This window comes from Ranitomeya imitator, chromosome 4, assembly GCF_032444005.1.
Source record: "Ranitomeya imitator isolate aRanImi1 chromosome 4, aRanImi1.pri, whole genome shotgun sequence".
NCBI classification, from domain to species: Eukaryota; Metazoa; Chordata; class Amphibia; order Anura; family Dendrobatidae; genus Ranitomeya; species Ranitomeya imitator.
Window position 1 is genome coordinate 657,240,435 of NC_091285.1, and position 12,450 is coordinate 657,252,884.

The 12,450-nt window shown below is 47.5% G+C and overlaps 1 protein-coding gene across 1 annotated transcript in view; it reads right to left on the bottom strand.

The window, feature by feature from the left end:
- Window positions 1-6,805, bottom strand: part of DSN1 (DSN1 component of MIS12 kinetochore complex) — a 69,996-nt gene extending 63,191 nt beyond the window's left edge. The window contains exon 1 of the mRNA XM_069767047.1: window positions 6,743-6,805. The gene's annotated coding sequence lies outside the window, so the exon portion shown is untranslated. The remainder of the gene's footprint in view (window positions 1-6,742) is intronic.
- Between the last annotated feature and the right edge of the window lie 5,645 nt (window positions 6,806-12,450).

Below are 12,450 nucleotides of genomic sequence, written 5' to 3' on the forward strand. Positions count from 1 at the left end.
GATCCTCTTCTCCGTGACCCGCCCGGCGCTGCGATCCTGCCTACACAATCTGTCTCTCATCCCCGTTTGGGCTTTTGCCCGTTTGCGCAAGCGCCGTAGGCTCCGGTCACCTCCCTGGCTCCTCTGAGCCGTCTGCTCCCTTGCGCATGCGCTACTCTCCCGGTCACGTGCCCCTATGACGCGGCCGGTCAGGTGACCGTGGGGCAGAGCGCACTTATACCCGGAAGTGCCTCTGCCGGTCACCAGTCCCGGGAGCTACGCTATCCCAGCAACACTGCGCCGGTGCGCCCCAAGGTTCCAGGTATGAGCTCCAGCTTCAGCGCGTCGCTCCTGTTTGCGCTTCCCTTGACTTCATGACCGACCCCTGTTTTCTCCTCCCTTGCCTGCAGTGCTTCGGCTCTTGCGAGTTCCTCGCCTTTCTATAGCGCTCTTCCTCCTCACCTCCGGACCCCAGGTAACAGTGGCTGCATCATGATATCCTCTTCCCCTATTGCTTCACAGCCAGCTCCTTATGAGGGGTTTGTTCTCCTCTTTTTTGGTTCCCAGGCGCTCTCTCCTCCCAGACCCTATCTGACGCTGGCACCCTGTTTGGGCCCATTTGTAGTCAGTGTGTCTTCCAGGTATTATTGTGGGGCTTCTGGTGGCGCATTGTCTGGGGTGTATATGCTGCACTCTCATACCCATTTGTCATGTTACATTACGTACAGGCTCTAGGTGGTCACATATAAGGGCTGTCTTTTGACAACTTATGGCAGTTTACAGGGCCTTATGCCCGGGTGCTTCACACGGCACTATGGTATCTATATATATATATTCATATGTTCATGTTTTAATATAATGTTCTTGTATTTTAGGCAGTCTCACCTTGCACCTTGTCTCTGTGACCCCGCACTTCGGGAGGTCACTTCATAGTCTATATCCTTTTTTTCTGGGGATGATCTACTTGCCTCTCATACAGCTATGCCCTAGACAAGGACTCATCACCATCACTGTACTAATTTTCTCCTTAATACGTCCTCAGCTGTACAATTTCTCCTATATTAGGCTCACGACTCACGTAACACCAGGCCGGATTCGTTATGACCGCCACTGTCGTCTATCGTATTACGAGTGATGTATTTAATAATTTTGACCAGAATGTATCATGTTCATATTTGTACTGTGCATCATGCAATTTTTTCTAAAAAAACCTTTCTTGTTTTTTCTGTATATATATTCCAGTATTCTCAAACGGTTTCTGATGAAGGTCTTGTGATTAGACCGAAAACGTTTAAATTTGAACTGGATGCACCTAATAAACGAATTGTTCACTTCTTTTCATGAAAATATTCTCCTGAGTGCCAATTAATTTATTGCTTACAGTTTGACGGGTTGGATACCTAACTTGTGCACCACCAACAAGCCCTGAGTGCCGTGCTTTCCTATTGCTATCTGTTGAGGAGAGCCATAAGATCAAATACTTAATTAGCCCCAAGACATAAGAGATTGAGAGAAGCGACCCATAACGTGTATTGTTTGATCTTACATAAGTTTTTTTTAGATGAAAGTAAGACACTAAAGATGGCTGCCATTTCCTGTATCAGAGAGCCATGTGGCTGCCTGGCTGGTATCCAAGATGACATATCATGATTAAGGGTGCCCTGTCACCTGAAACGCGTAGTGTTTTTATTGTATTGTGCTGATGTTTCATCCTCTGCTTCTGATATGAAGTGAATAAAGTATCAAGTTTACTTTTCACGCCTCGTCGAGCTGGAATTTCTTTTTTTCTTATCCAAGATGACGCCCACCCTGGTGACCTCATGGATCCACCCACAGTGACGCCCACCTTGATGACCTCATGGACCAACCCACCTTGATGACATCATGGATCCACCCATGGACTTGCTCATTGCCCAACCCACTAACCAATGGAATGCATCCGATCACTCCCATTTTAGAGCTAACCGAGCCCCCTTACAGGGGATATATAAATCTGTGTCTTGCCTGAATAAAGTCTCTTTTCCCTTGCAGCTGGGCCATAGATTGATCATGGAGAGTTTACATATGACTGTGTGTTGTTATATGTTTATTTCTTTGGTGCGCACCTGATCAATATCCATTAGGCCAGGAGTAGGCAACTTAAGTGAAGTGAACATTTTATTATTATTTGTTCACCCTAACATTTCTATGTGTATATCTGTTTGTAGTTGTCTCATGGTCTTATATTTGAATTTAATAAATTTAATGTTTTATCTGTGTCATCATAGAGAAATTAAGGGTTATTTGCTTTAAATAAATTTCAGCAGACATCTCTACAACAACTATTAAGAGGAGACTTTGTGTAGCAGGCCTTCATGGTAAAACAGCTGCTAGGAAACCACTGCTAAGGACAGGCAACAAGCAGAAGAGACTTGGTTGGGCTAAAAAACACAAGGAACGGACATTAGACCAGTGGAAATCTGTGCTTTGGTCTGATGAGTCCAAATTTGAGATCTTTTGTTCCAACCACCGTGTCTTTGTGCGACGCAGAAAAGGTGAACGGATGGACTCTGCATGCCTGGTTCCCACCGTGAAGCATGGAGGAGGTGTGATGGTGTGGGGTGCTTTGCTGGTGAGACTGTTGGGGATTTACTCAAAATTGAAGGCATACTGATCCAGCATGGCTACCACAGCATCTTGCAGCGGCATGCTATTCCATCCAGTTTTGGTTTAGGCTACTTTCACACTAGCGTCGGATTCGGCCCGTCGCAGTGCGTCGGGCCGAGATTCCGACGCTAGCGTTGGATGCACTGCACAACAGGTGCAGCGGATGCATTTCTCCGGCGCATCTGCTGCCCCATTGTGAGATGCGGAGAGGTGGGGGCGGAGTTCCGGCCGCGCATGCGCGGTCGGAAAAAGCGGTCCGTCGTCAGCAAAAAACGTTAAGTTTAACGTTTTTTGCTCCCGGCGGTCCGCCACAACACGGCGCAACCGTGTGTCAATACGTCGGTAATGTTACTCTATGTGGCAAAAACGCATCCTGCAAACAACTTTGCAGGATGCGTTTTACCCCTAAACGACGCATTGCGACGTATTAAAAAAAGCGCCAGTGTGAAAGTAGCCTTAGTTGGACCATCATTTATTTTTCAACAGGACAATGACCCCAAACATACCACCAGGTTGTGTAAGAGCTATTTAACCAAGAAGGAGAGTGATAGGGTGCTACGCCAGATGACCTGGCCTCCACAGTCACCAGGCCTGAACCCAATCGACATATTTTTAGCTGTTTCACACTTTTTTGTTAGGTATATAATTCCACATGTGGTAATTCATAGTTTTGATGCCTTCAGTGTGAATGTACAATTTTAATAGTCATGAAAATACAGAAAAATCTTTAAACGAGAAGGTGTGTCCAAACTTTTGGTCTGTACTGTACATCCTGGAAAAAAAAAAAAAAAGGTGGGCGAATGCGCAGTGCGCCCGCCGAGATCTGCCGGCTTGTACCCAGCAACAATAGGACATTTTTCTTATTGGTTACTTTTGATCACTGTGAGACCCTAACCCCACCCATCAGCGCCCATGTCACATGACCACGGATCGCTGAAGGGTTGGCATGACAACCCGGGGTCTGCAGCAGACACCTGTTGTCGTCATTGCCGGATTGCTATGAGTGTTGCCCAGCAGTCGTCACTCATAGCGAGTGCTACATAGAGCAGGAGTGCAGCACTGCTCTATGTAAGAACAAGCGATCGGACAATTGCAGCTTCTAATCTCCCATGGAGACAATTGAAGAAAGTGAAAAGCAAGAAAAAAAAAGTTTTTAAAAATATGAAAAAAAATATATAAGTTTAAATCACACAGCATTAAAAAACAAACAAAACACATCTGGTATCGCTGCGTTCAGAATCAGCCAATCAAGATATAGAAAGAATTAATCTGATCAGTAAATGGCATAGCGAAAAAAAAAAGTCAAAACACCAGAATTAGGCCATGTTCACACGTTCCTGATTTCCCTGCTGTTTTTTCTGCACTAAAAACCGCAGCTCTTGGCAGAAAACGCAGGTGCGTTTTTTGGTGCTTTTTGGTGCGTTTTTTGATGCATTTTTTGATGCGTTTTTTAGTGCAGTTTCTGTGTGTTTTCTAGGAAGTTTTTTTTAGGGTTAAAATGGCTGAAAATACCCTAACCCTACCCATAACCCTACCACTAACTGTAGTGGGGGAAAAAAAAATTATTTTTATTTTATTATTGTTACTACCTATGGGGGTGATAAAGGGGGGGTGGGGGCATTTACCTTTTTTTTTATTTTGATCACTGTGCGGTTATCACAGTGATTAAAATGTGCCTGGAACGAATCTGCCGGCCGGCAGATTTGGCGGGCGCACTGCGCATGCGCCTGCCATTTTGGAACATGGCGGCGCCCAGGGAGAAGACGGCCGGCCGGACACCGGGAGGCCCGGTAAGTATAAGGGGGGGGAGATTAGGGCATGGGGGGGGGGGGAGATTAGGGCATGGGGGGGGGGGCGTCGGAGCACGGGGGGTGGCATCGGAGCATGGGGGGGTGGGATTGGAGCACGGGGGGGGGGGGGGGGCAGCCACACTGCAGCGGTTCTGCACCACAAACCGCAGAAAACCCGCAGATATTTTTTTCGTCTGCGGGTTTTACTGCGGGTTTGACCTCACAATGGAGGTCAATGGGTGCAGAACCGCTGCAGTTCCGCAAAAAGAAGTGACTTGGTACTTCTTTTTTACCGCAGCTATTCAGCGTGGCTTTTTTGGGGATTTTCCGCAATGTGGGCACAGCAGTTTCTGTTTTCCATAGGGTACATTGTAATGTACCCTGCATGGAAAACAGCTGCGAACCCGCAGCGGGAAAATCGCGGCGGTTCCGCATTAAAAAAAGGATGGTGTGAACATGGCCTTTTTTTTTTTTTTGGTGGCCGCAACATTGCATTAACATACAATCTTTTGATCGTCTGCTATTGCACTTACACCAAAATGGTATCAAGAAAAAACGTCAGCTCTGCGCGCAAAAAATAAGCCCTCACCTAGCCCCGGAGCACAAAAAAGCGAGATGTTGTTAGTCTCAGAAAATTACGCAATTTTTTTTTAAAACTTTGGATTTTTTTCAGACCACCAAAATAAAAAAAGAACCTAGACATGTTTGGAGTCTACAAACTTGTAATGCCCTGGAGAATCATAATGGCAGGTCAGTTTTAGCATTTGGCGAACATGGTATAAAAAAAAAAGTGGTGTAATTGCACTTTTTTTTTTGCAATTTCACCGCACTTGGATTTTTTTTTCCCGTTCATGATATGGTAAAATCAATGGTGTCATTCATAAGTACAACTTAGCCTATGTGCACACGCTGTGGATTTTGCTGTGGATCCGCAGCGGTTTTGACACTGCGGATTCGCAGCTGTTTTCCATGAGTTTACAGTACCCTGTAAACCTATGGAAAACAAAATCCGCAGTGCACATGCTGCGGGAAAAAAACGCGCGGAAATGTTGCATTGCTTATTCCACAGCATGTCACTTCTTTGTGCGGATTCCGCTGCTGTTTACACCTGCTCTGTAATAGGAATCCGCAGGTGTAAAACCGCAGGTGGAATCCGCACAAAAACTGCGGTAATTCCGCAGTAAATCTACAGGTAATCCGCAGTGCGGTTTACCTGCGGATTTACAAATACAGGTGCGGAAAAATCCACAGAGATCCCACCTACGTGTGCACATACCCTTATCCCACAAAAGGCAAGCCCTCACATGGCCATATTGGCAGAAAAGCTGAAGAGAAAAAAAAGTTATGGATCTGTGAAGCAATAAAACAAAACGGCCAGGGGTTTACTACTAGGACAACCCCTTCTTGATCAAAATATTTGGCCCCGATAAAAACCTATACTCACCTCCAGCACAGCTCCCGCGGTGTCGGCACTCACTTTCCCGAGCTGTTGTTGTGACACCGGCACCCAATCAGCGCTGGCATCACTGTCCACGCCTTCGGACAAATCGAACATGAAGAGGAAATCTGGGCTGCAGCTGATCTCAGACTTCCTCTTCATGGTCAAGACTAGTGGACAACTTCTGGAAAAACGATCACTACCAAAAGGGAACGCTGCAACTTGTAAGGCTACGTTCACATTTGCACCGCTCCCGGCTGCGTCGGACGCAGCCGCGGTGACGCACACGCCATGCGCCCCTATATTTAACATGGGGGCGCATGGACATGCGTTGCATTTGCGTTTTGCGACGCATGCGTCGCTGCAGCGCATGCGTCAGGGCGCAGGGAACGCAGCATGATGCAGTTTTTCCTGCGGCCGAAACCATGCAAAAAGCGACGCATGCGTCGCAAAACGCAGCGTTTGTGCATGCGTTCATATTTGCGTTGTGCGTTGCGTCGCCGACGCAGCGCCGCACAACGCAAATGTGAACGTAGCCTAAGCAACCGAACATGTACAATGGACACTTTAAGCACATCAGTGTTTGGCTCAAACAGCTGGAAAATAAGGTCGATCCCAATGGTCTCCAATCTGTGACTCTCCTGTTCCCCCTCACTACAAATCCCAGCATGTCCCAATAACGACTGGCTAAGCGTTGCAGCAGTGAAACTTCTGGGCTGCCACAGCTCGGAGTTCACGGACAGTCTCCTTCCCTGGAAGCTTCATGCCGGGAGTTTTACAACTATGTGGAAGGTAAACACTCATGTATGAAAACTACTACTAAAAGCATCCGCAGAGCGAACAATTCAAGGGCAGTAGCAGGGAGACAACGCACAGACTACATACATACCCGCCTCACCGCCCGGCGCCGAGGACTCTCTCTGCGTGTACCCGGAAGTAACTAACTGTAATGTACCGCTCACTCACAGCCAATAGCAGCAGCCGCTTTCAAAAACTGTCCAATAGCGCTTCAGCTCATAAAGTCTGCCTCAGCGCCGGCGTAGTAACAGAGGAATGATGTGATTGGTCGAGAGACAGAGGATATTTAGGCGCGCATTTTTTTTTCAAGACGACGATGACGGGCGTCAGTTGCGGTATCGCTGGTCAGACGCTGTGACAGGAATAAAGCAGTGTGCGACCAATGGCCGGAGCAGGGAGCGTGGTGGGCACTGAAGTAACATAGTGTGCAGACATAAGGCTCGTTATTACATGTGCTCTTGTTTCGTGTCACTTTTTCTAGTTTATTTTTTAAAGAGAACATGTGATGTAAAAAAGAAAAAAAATGCTATTAACTTGCAGATATGGGGTTAATCTGCAGGTTAATAGCATTCGAAACCTGACTGGCAGTGGCACTTTGAGCCTGGGGGTTCAGCACTGGGGGTGATGCTGGCGCAGGTTCAGGCACTGTGTGTAGAGACAGTGAACTGCCTATGCAGCATCGATAGTAAAAAGATATGTTAAAAACAAAAAAAATCACAGTATTCTCACCTTCTGGCGTCCCGCACAGCGTTACCGATGGTCCCGGCAGCTGCCGTTCCCAGTAATGCCTTGCGTGCAATCACCCGATGACGTTGTGGTCTCGCGAGACCGCTACGTCATCAGAGGTCATTGTAACGCAAGGCATTACTGGTAACACCAGCTGCCGGGAGCATCGGTAATGCTGTGCGCGGGATGCCGAAAGGTGAGAATATTGTGGGGTTTTTTTTCAAATTAACGGGTTGTGTATGCGTTTTCACAGAGGAAAACCGCTGCGAAGGCGCATACACACCAGGTACACATAGCCTCGACGGGTCCTTCAGAAAAACAGGCCCAGTGCACCCGTTTTTTACAATCTGCACAGGATCCGTCATTTCAACATTTTGACGGATCCTGTGCAAATTGTAAAAACGAAAGTGTGAAAAAGGCCTAACAGGCATGTGACCACAAGTACGCAATTTGCATATTACTGGCCACATTCAGTACTCTAGACTGTTTCTGATCTTGCTTAGGCTAGTTTCGCATTTGCGGATGGGTCCGCAGCGTGTCTTCTGCTAACGCAGCGTTTTTTATCCGCATCAGCTTACGCATGATGGAAAAAAACCGCTGCGTTTATGCTTTTTATGCGCATACGTTCGATAGGAAAACGATATTCCAGGTGAATTTCCTTGACACGAGCCACGCCCAATGGGCGTGTCTCATGAAATTTCTGTATATAGACTCTTGTGCAAATGCAAGCGAACAAATGTCCTTACGTTCCTATGCGTTCCCATAGACTGTAATGCGTTGTTTTGACGAACTCCTTCCGCAAGTTTCCGCATGCTTATGGTGGCAGAATTTTGATGCCTTACAAATTGCAGCATGGTGCGTTAGCCGCGCCCCGCCGCACACCACGAAACGACGATGCGTAAGCAAACACATATACCTGCGTCCACAATGTTAAAGATATGAAATCAAGACGCATGTGGATGTATGCGTCAGAAACCCTGCAGACACAACTGCAAAGGTGAAATCAGCCTAAATAATCATTTTTATATAGTGCCACATATTCCGCAGCACTATACAATTAGAGTAGAGATGGTCGAACCCGAATACTAATGTTCAGCGTCCTTATGGAACACCTATTGTTTGGGCACGGACACCGAACTCGGACTTCACCAGGAAGTCAGTGTAGCTGGTTGGGTTCGGCTGCTTGAACACCCGGTGTTTGTTGCAACGTCCTGTGCATGACAGTGCGGAAAACACCGCTTCTGATTGGCAGTAAAATCATCACTGCCGGTCAGAGCCACAGTTCCTATGCTGTCAAAAGACCGCATGAGCTCACAGTTGTGATCGGAGGTATAAAGTTTACCTCTGGTCATTAGTGTTGGCTGATGCCTCTAATAACAGCGAGAGCAGGAGCGGCTGATGGGAGTAATCATCTGGCTCATGCACTGTAAATAAGATAAATAAAAAAAAAGTGAGTTCCACTGTATTTTTGATAACCAGCCAGGCAAAACTCACATCTGGGTGCTGCAAACCTCAGCTGTCAGCTTCAGCAAGGCTGGTTATCAAGAATAGAGGGGTCCCCACGTTGTATGTTTTAACCACTTAACAACTGCCGATGCGCCTTTTAACGGCGGTAGTTAAGGGTACTTAAACCACGTCGCTGTAGAAAAAGTGCATAGCACTCCCCAGAGTCAAATTTTCTCTGTGGTCTCGGCTGCTGGGGGTAGCCGAGACCCCAGAGAACATGATTCGGGTTGGCTTTTACCGACCCCGGTTTTGCGATCGCCGTTATTTACCGTATAATGGCAAACAAAAAAAAATTCTGATGTGCAATTCAATTTCTCTCTCCTCTGATAAAATCGCACATCAGAGGAGTGAGAAATAGGGTCTCCAATTCCCCTCCCCCAATCCCCACCCCCCCCGGGACCTACCAGTTCTACTCGGTCCTCCAGCTTCTCTCCCACGGGTGCCGCAATCTTCTCCTGGGAAGAAAATGCACCCGCCGAGATCTGGCCGGCACCTGGCATATCCTGCCGAGACCCCAAAGAACATGAATCGGGTCGGTTTTTACTGACCCCGGTTTTGCATAACCGCAAAAAAAGTCCGATGTGCCATTTAATTTCTCTCTCCTCTGATGTAATCGCACATCAGAGGAGAGAGAAATGGGGTCCCCATCACCTACCTCCCGGTGCTCCTCGGCCCTCCTGCTTAACCCGCACCCCCCCCCCATGGGCGCTGCCATCTTTTTCCGGGAAGAAATTGGCGGGCGCATGCACAGTGCGCCCGCCGAGATCTGCTGGCCGGCAACAATAGGAAGATTTTTCCTATTGGGTCATTTTGGTCACTGTGATAGACCTTATCACAGTCATCAAAATAAAAAGAAATAGTAAATAAACCCCTCATTTATCACCTCCATAGTTAGGGAAAAATAATAAAATAAAGAAAATGTATTTATTTACATTTTCAAGTTAGGGTTACAGTTGGGCTAAAATGAGTTGGGCTAAAGTTAGTGTTGACTAAAGTTAGAGTTTGGGTTAGGGTTCAAATTATGGTTCGGGTTGAGATTAGGGTTGGGGTTAGGGTTGGGATTAAGGTTAGGAGTGTGTTGGGGTTAGGGTTAGGGATATGTTGGCGTTAAGGTTGTGGTTAGGGTTGTTGGGATTAGGGTTATGAGTGTGTTTGGCTTAGGGTTGTGGTTAGGGGTGAGTTAGGCTATGTGCGCACGTTCAGGTTTTTTTCGTGTTTTTTCGCGCTAAAAACGCTATAAAAACTCATTAAAAACGCATATATTGTGCATTCTATCATTTAGAATGCATTCTGCATGTTTTGTACACATGGATGTGTTTTTTTTCCACGAAAAAACGCATTGCGGTAAAAAAATGAGCATGTTCATTATTTTTGCGGAATTTCTGCGTTTTTCCCGCAATTCTATGCATTTGAGAAAAAACGCACAAAAAAACGCTGTAAAATCGCGGTAACGCATGCGGATTTCTGGCAGAAATGTCCGGTTTTTGTCAGGAAAATTTTTGCAAGAAATCCTGACGTGTGCACATACCCTTAGGGTTGGGATTAGGGTTACGGGTGTGTAGGGGTTAGGGTTGGAGTAAGAATTGGGGGGTTTCCACTGTTTAGGTACATCAGGGGGTCTCCAAACGTAACATGGCTCCACCATTGATTCCAGCGTTCAAAAAGTCAAATGGTGCTCCCTCCCTTCTGAGCTCTGCCGTGCACCCAAACAGTGGTTTACCCCAACATATGGGGCATCAGTGTACTCGGAACAAATTGGACAACAACTTCTGGGGTCCAGTTTCTCCTGTTATCCTTGGGGAAAATAAAAAAAATTGGGGGCTAAACATTTGTGGAAAAAAATGATTTTTTATTTTCACGACTCTACATTATTAACTTCTGTGAAGCACTTGGGGGTTCATAGTGCTCAGGACACATCTAGATAAGCTCCATGGGGGTCTAGTTTCCAAAATGGGGTCCCTTGTGGGGGGTTTCTGTTAGGTACATCAGGAGCTCTGCAAACGCAACATGATTCCAGCAGACCATTCCTTCAAAGTCTGCATTTTAAAACGTCACTACTTCATTTCCGAGCCCTGATGTGTGCCCAAACAGTGGTCCCTCAGGACAAACTGGTCAACAACTTTTGGGGTACAATTTCTCCTGTTACCCTTAATAATCTTTATTTTTATAATTTTTATATAGTGCTAACATATTCCACAGCCCTATCTGTATGTCTTTGGAATGTGGGAGGAAACCCTTGTGAAAATAAAAAAAATTGCAGGCTAAAAAGATCATATTTGAGGGAAAAAATCATTTCCAGGATGTCCCTCCTGACAGCACCAACAAGAGGTTATCCTTCTTATCCTTGATGGGGAACAGGAACACACAAGAGGTTAAAAGGCACCTCCCTCCACCAACCTCTGTGTTTTTCCTGTCGTTATAAGGGATGGACGCAGAAGAGGTTTTACCTTCCTCTAGGAGTGGGAGCTCCGATGCCGGACGCAGGGGGATCGGGCAGGGATCCTCGTCATCTTCCCTCCTTTCTCCGTCCGGAGGCTGACACCCCTATCATCAAATGGTCCCTTAGCTTGGTCCATGCCGGCGGTGGACCCTGAAGTGAGCCACTTCCCCTCCCGAGGGGCTCTCGACTCGCACGACGTGTCCAGAGTGCATTTCAATGCACAGAAGAGTTCCGGTTTCGAGGTGGACGTGCACCCTCTAGCGGCCAGCGTGCGTTCCACTGTGGAACGCCGCGTTTCCGGACAATTTTTTTTAAAAACGGTGCCAATTTCTTGGTATCAGAGTGGAACCGCCTTTTTTCTATTCGCCACGACAGCACCCACTAGAGAGAGAGGGGATCCGCCCCTAGGAACAGGAAACCTACAGAGAGATAAAAGGGGCGGCCCCCCCTCGCTCCTCAGTTGGTTTCCTGTTCCTAGAAGGGAACCCACAGAGAAAACTCTATGGCTAAGAAGAGGAAGGCCTGCCTGGGCTACCGCCTGTACCGACTCTGCTGAGCGACAGGGGTCCCAGAGCAGGTGGACAGTGTCGGGGGAATGTTCCTGCGGGCTCCCCCCTCATCTGGTGCGGCTGACAGGGAAGCCTGAAGGTGCCAACGGTCTCCCTGCTGGGACACCGTTGGGTAAGTGCTAATGAATGCACGGCGCAGTGTGGATACCTGCGGTAATGCCCTCCTAAGTGGAGCTGAGCAGCGGTGCGGCGTCCCTGGGCGGAATCTTCCCTCCGTTCCCTCCAGAGGTAAGAGGCGACATGGTGTGGGAAGCAGCGCTTAGGGCGCTTCCGGTATGCAGCAGACGCGGGCGCATGCGCAGTAGCGTCGGCGTCCCATGGAAGGAAGCTTGAACTTCCGGGGTCGCGGTGTCAGAGGACCATTTCCGGGGGAACCGCCATATTAGATTCCCCCATGCGATCCCAGTGTCCGGACGCCGGACTTGTGAGTAAAAAAAAAAAAAAAAAAATTTTAGGAGGGGATGTATGCAGGAGTGGCTACACTATAAAGGTCAGGATTAGAAGTGCAGTCAGTGTGCATTATGTCGTCCCAAGAGGAGGTCCGTGTGCACTCCATGG